Source organism: Heterodontus francisci, chromosome 17, assembly GCF_036365525.1.
Source record: "Heterodontus francisci isolate sHetFra1 chromosome 17, sHetFra1.hap1, whole genome shotgun sequence".
NCBI lineage: Eukaryota > Metazoa > Chordata > Chondrichthyes > Heterodontiformes > Heterodontidae > Heterodontus > Heterodontus francisci.
Genome location: NC_090387.1, coordinates 38,372,602 through 38,378,841, shown reverse-complemented (window position 1 = coordinate 38,378,841; position 6,240 = coordinate 38,372,602). Strand labels below are relative to the sequence as shown.

The window sequence follows — 6,240 nt, the reverse complement described above, 5'->3', positions numbered from 1 at the left end:
TATTCATTCACATTTGGCAAGGCCAACATTTATTAGCCATCCCTAATTGCCTTTGAGAAGGTGGTGGTGAGCCACCTTGAACCGCTGCAGACCGTGCTCCCACCGTGCTGTTAGATAGGGAGTTACAGGATTTTGACAGTGACAAAGAAAGAACAGTGATATATTTCTAACTCAATGGTTTGTGACTTGGAGCTGGCACTGTTCTCATGCGCCTACTACCCTTGCCCTTCTGGGTGGCGGTGGTCATGGGTTTGGAGGTGCTGTCAAAGAAGATTTTGTGAGTTGCTGTGGTGCATCTTGTGCACCAGTGGTGAATGGAGTGAATGTTTAAGGTGGTGGATGGGGTGCCAATCAAGCAGGCTGCAATGTTGTTGGAGCTGCACATGATGGGATCTGATCTCATGTCTCCGGAGCATTGGTCTAGGCCTCTGGATTACTTGTTCAGTAACATATGCACTATGCTACTGTTCCCCTAACTAGTTGGTTATAAAAATGATTTGGAATGCCACAGTCATGAAAGGGGCTATATAAATGCAAGTCTTCCTTTCTTTTATTATTCACGATGGGGCCTAACCAAGGTCTTTCAGGCAGTGCATTCCAGATCACAACAACTTGCTGTGTAAAAGAAAAATGTTTCTTCATGTTGCTGCTGATTCTTCAAAATGGAGGCACACTCTCCTCTTTGAAGCTCTCTTGTTCAACTACTGTTTTGCCTACCAATTTTAAATTCCACCTGGGCCAGATCCCTTTTCAACTCACTGAAGTTAGCCTTCCTCCAGTGAAGTATTTTTATGCTTGATTATTCCTTGTCATTTTCCATAATTATTATATTATGGTTATTGCTCCCAAAATCCTCTCTGCTTGAAACATGCTCCACTTAATTCCCAGTAAAGCCTGGCTATCCAACTAAACCCGACTACATGTCTTGGGTTCGGGTCCGGTCGGATCAAAATTCCGAATCCAGCATTCTGGCTCTGGTCAGGTCGTGCTGGCCATTGCTTCCGGGAAGTCACGGGATCATGATCCCCCAGAACTCCAGCTGCAGGAATGGCCTGCTACAGGAACAGAAAAAGGAGATTCGTGTCGGGTCAGGTCGGATGTGAAAAAAAATTAAAGGGCTCGGGTTGGTTGTGGTCGATTTTTAATTTTATACCCGAGCCAGGCTTTAATTCCCAGAACTGGATGCAGCGCTGTTTCCTTTCTCATTGGGCTGGAAACACTTCGATCCAGAAAGTTCAAGAATTCCTCTCTCTCTTTGCTCTTTATGCTGTTACTATAGCAGTCTATATTAGGAAGTCCCCATCATCATTATTCTGTAATAAAATACTGCGGATGCTGGAAATCTGAAATAAAAACAAGAAATGCTGGAACCACTCAGCAAGTCTGGCAGCATCTGTGGAAAGAGAAGCAGAGTCAACGTTTCGGGTCAGTGACCCTTCTTCGGAACAGAAAATCATTATTCTGTAGCTCTTGTGTCTTTCTGTATTATGCCTGCAAATTTGCTCCTCTATCTCCTTCCCACTATGTGGTCAGCTATAGTATACATCTAGTAGCGTAATAGCTCCTCTATTGTTCCTAACAGATTCTGTTTGATCTCTCACCTACACCATCCCACTCCAGTGCAATAGTTCCTTTGATGAATACTGTCACCCTTACCCTGCCAATAATTCATGCTAAATAAAAATACTTGCAGAAATTAAAATCTGATCGACTTGCGCCCGAAGTATGATGGTGATGAAAAGCAAGAGATACCCCACATGCAAAGGACATAACCAGTGTGCAGATTTTTGGTATGCTTTTTTTAAAGCAAGAAAGCTGCTATTCAACTCTCAACTGATAATGAACACCTTTGGGTTTTCTGATATTGTCAGTTACCAACACTGAAAGCAACTTTTACCCAACTCGTGAGAAAATTCAGACGGCAGGACAGTCAGCAAAAAACTGATTACATCAAAATCCTAATTTTCTGCCTTTCAGAGTCTGACGGAGACACTCGGAAAATTACCAAAAGCGTAAATATTAATAAAATTGTATTTTGTTGTAAATATTTTAAATGGTTCGGCATTCTCACTTTTCTCCGCTCTGCTTATTTATAGCAACAAACGCAATGCGCGATTAAAATAAGCGTAATAAAACAGCGAATGTCAATTTTCACCGGTTAAATATGTCAGCTGGAGAACAGGGATCCAAACTTCTCGGCGCGGGGAAGGATTGTTTTCTGACTCCTTTATTTTTCCCGCAGAAAATTTGTAAACGTGACGGGAGTCGGGCCGGTGAGCTGTATTTTACGATAAGATCATCAACAATAACACCAATAAATTCAGGGCAACATTAAACATGTACCAAGTTTGATGCAGCTTCTGTTGCCGGGACTGGTTGTGTGCAGCGCTTCACTCTTCCCCTACTGACGGCTGTTGCTTGACAGCCGGGCACAGGCAGCGAACGAGCGGCTGCGCGAGGCAACCGCGAGCCACGACAGTTGTTGCGCCCGCGCGGCCCACCGCCGCCATCTTGCCTCCCCCGGCGCGGCCGTTGCTGTGTCGGAGGGATTCTCTCGCGAGGAAGGACGCCATTATCGGATTTTAACAAACAAGAAACGAGAACTGAACGGTAATAACCACCGCGATATCGCGGCTCTCGGCTGTAAATTCTTGTCCGGTCTCGCTCGCCAGCCTTTTGCAAGTGAAATGACTGCAAAACGCCGATTATATATTTTTCATATGAGAGTCAGACCGTGAGGTGGAGAGGCCTACAGGAGATCCGCCTGATTTTTAATTCTCGTTGTTTATCTGGTCTCTGTAACGAGCAGGGTGGTTATAATTTGAGGGTGGTGGTAGGGCCAGGGCCGCCTGAGAGTTTAGATGTTCATTTGCCTTGTACAATATTAGTGTGTTTGTTGGGAAAGCATTGTGCAGTGTAATATTCAAACTTGTTTGTTTTATTTATTACTTTTTTGGAAATGGGAGATATACTTCATGCGATTGTTATATGATTACTGTAGTTAAACGTAATTTTATTAATAACTGGACGTGGATATGTGTAAACATATGCTATTTTTCTGCAACGCAGATTCTTATTTCGGAAAATAAATGCCTTTTACTTTTCACACAAATGAAGTGGTTTGGCGCAGGAAGATTCAGCAATGATTCAAATAAAACGCTTAAATACTTTTTGTCGTTTACAGATCTAGTTATTTATAGTTTTGACGATGGTGTGATTTCTTAAGACTTTTATTGGTATCCAGATCTGTTCAATTTATTTCAAGCAGAATTAGATCAATTTGGTGCCAGTTTTTCGCAACATTACGCAGGGTTGGTAGTAAATGCAAATACAGTATGAAATTCACGTATACAAAATTTAGAAATAACTTCGCCGAGTGCCGTATGTTGCGTATGGTGATACTTATCCAATTGTGAATGTGCTGTTATGTAGCTGTACCTACAAATGTATGTCGTGCATGTTGCAACAGTGCAGCTGGGTACTCAAAGTACTCGATTGATACTGCTACAATTTCGGTATAAATGCACTAGTCTTGCATTTATGAACGTATGCTAGAATTACTAGGGCCTTGAAAGCAGATGCTGTTCTTACTCATAATTGCAATATTGTAACTGAAACGGCCATGCAGGGCTTCTCCATTTTGTGTTTTGTTAGGGTAAATAGCCTGTGCACGGTCACTTGATCATTATGACTTCATGAAAAATGAAGGTAAGTTGGATAAATCCAGTATCATGTGTTTTCCATGGAAAAAAAAGTTGCAAGTTGTGGGCTTCTTGAACAATCTTGCATCTAAGCTTGCCGGTTTTCTTCAGCATGTGTTTGAGTTAGTATTCATATTGTACATGCATAATTAGATTTACAAATGGCATTAGAGCCTGGTGAAGAGTAGGTGTAGCATCCCATGATAATACTGTTGGTGATGAATTAGAAATTACAGGACAAACTTAATAAAAAGTAACCGTCTACATAATTGATCAAAAACTATATGCTGGAAACATCAAAAAGTGTCGGTATTTGTAAAGGATGGATTTATGTTTTCTGTAGATGCTTCACCTGTTTCCAGCATTTTCAGTATTTCTTTGCTAAATGTTCTAGGGCATCAGATGTAACTTTTCGAGTCCACCAATGAGAGAAATTGTTTAGTTCTCAGTGTGCAGTTTCTGAACATTTTGCATTTCTTCTGTTGAAAGCAGCTATCAACAGCATAAATAGATCGTTGGTGTGAGGAATGCAGCTGTAATATAGTCTTGGTGTTTAAATGACATTCACTTGTTATTGGAATCTTGGTATTAAATTGCAGCCTTGAACTTAAACATCTTTTTGAATCCATTAAACCAGTTTGAGAACAGACTTGCAAGAAGATGTTGTGATCTTGCACAAATGTTCAATTTTAGATTGTGCTGTTTTCTTGTCAGATCAAACAAGCTAAGTTTTTATTCTGTGGCTTTGAGTTAATGTGGCATGCAACAAAAGATCTTGCATTAGGTTCAGGGATTTATTTTTATTGCTGAAGGAAGGAAGGAGAGAATGGGATACATCAACAGTGTTTGAATCTGAAAATCCAGGGTTCTTCCGGTTGATGTTCCACTGTCCTAAAGTAATAATACACCATCATAAAGCTTATTGATGTACTGAAGAAAGCTGAACTGACCAGAATTGTGAAAAGCTTCCTATTTCAAGGGAGGCAAAAGAAAGTTCCATAAGCAAAAAACTGAAGTCCCCAATTAATCCCCTGTGATAAATGACTTGCGGAACTAGGTGATCTTCCCCAAACATCATCTTGTATTCCTTGCATTTTCTCCTCTTTGCATCTAGATTGGAATAGAGTGCTACCCTTTCTACATGGTTTTATTTGCAAAATTTAACTTTTTATGATTAACGAGTGAAGGATCTTGATATAAAAGCAAAATACTGTGAATGCTGGAAATCTGAAATAAAAAGTGCTGGAAATACACAGCAGGTCTGGCAGCATATGTGGAAAGAGAAGCAGAGTTAACGTTTCGGGTCAGTGACCCTTCGAAACTAGCAAATATTAGAAATGTCAAAGGTTATAAGCAAGTGAGCTGGGGGTGGGGCAAGAGATAACAAAGGAGAAGGTGTAAATTGGACAAGGCCACATAGCTGACCAAGAGGTCATGGAGCAAAGGTAAACAGTATGTTAATGGTGTGTTGAAAGACAAAGCATTAGTACAGACAGGGTGTTAATGAATTGAAGATTAAGCAGCAGCAAGTACAAACATGAAAAAGAACAGTGGATAAGCAAACTGAACAAACTACAATGAAATGAAATAAACAAAAAAAAAAATTGTAAAAAATGTAAAAAGGAAAAAGAAAAAATAACTAAAAATAAAAGTAAAATGGGGGGCCCGTCATGCTCTGAAATTATTGAACTCAATTCTGGGTACTGCCTGTGTGGAGTTTGCAAGTTCTCCCTGTGTCTGCGTGGGTTTCCTTCAGGTGCTCCGGTTTCCTCCCACAAGCCAAAGACTTGCAGGTTGATAGGTAAATTGGCTATTAGCAATTGCCCCTAGTATAGGTAGGTGGTAGGGAAATATAGGGACAGGTGGGGATGTGGTAGGAAAACGGAATTAGTGTTGAATTAGTATAAAATGGGTAGTTGATGGTCGGCACAGACTCGGTGGGCCGAAGGGTCTGTTTCAGTGCTGTATCTCTAAAACTAAACTAAAACTCAATGTTCAGTCCGGCAGGCTGTAGTGTGCCTAATCGGAAAATGAGATGCTGTTCCTTGAGCTTGCGTTGATGTTCACTGGAACACTGCAGCAAGAGTGGATAGTCAGAAGCTTTTTCCCGGGGTGGAAGAGTCAGTTACTAGGGGACATAGGTTTAAGGTGCGAGGGGCAAAATTTAGAGGGGATGTGCGAGGCAAGTTTTTTTACACAGAGGGTGGTGAGTGCCTGGAACTTGCTGCCAGGGGAGGTGGTGGAAGCAGATACGATAGTGACGTTTAAGAGCCATCTTGACAAATACATGAATAGTAAGGGAATAGAGGGATATGCCGCCTGGAAGTGCAGAAGGTGTTAGTTTCGGCAGGCATCAAGATCGGCACAGGCTTGGAGCGCCGAATGGCCTGTTCCTGTGCTGTACTGTTCTTTGTTCTTGTTCAAGTCCAGGATAGAGATGTGAGCAGGGGGGAGTGTTGAAATGGCAAGCAACCGGAAGCTCAGGGTCCTGCTTGCAGACTGAGCGGAGGTGTTCTGCAAAGCGGTCACCCAGTCTGCG

General features: G+C 41.7%; 1 protein-coding gene across 19 annotated transcripts in view; it reads left to right on the top strand.

The window, feature by feature from the left end:
* The first annotated feature begins 1,798 nt into the window (after nt 1-1,798).
* banp (BTG3 associated nuclear protein) overlaps nt 1,799-6,240 on the top strand; it is a 376,487-nt gene continuing 372,045 nt past the window's right edge. For 5 of the 19 annotated variants that reach the window (XR_010976677.1, XR_010976678.1, XR_010976680.1 and 2 more), the window contains exons 1-2: nt 1,806-2,012; nt 2,243-2,610. The gene's annotated coding sequence lies outside the window, so the exon portion shown is untranslated. Of the gene's footprint in view, nt 2,013-2,242; nt 2,611-6,240 lie in introns of all 19 variants that reach the window. The other 14 variants (XR_010976672.1, XR_010976673.1, XR_010976674.1 and 11 more) reach the window with 8 other exon arrangements.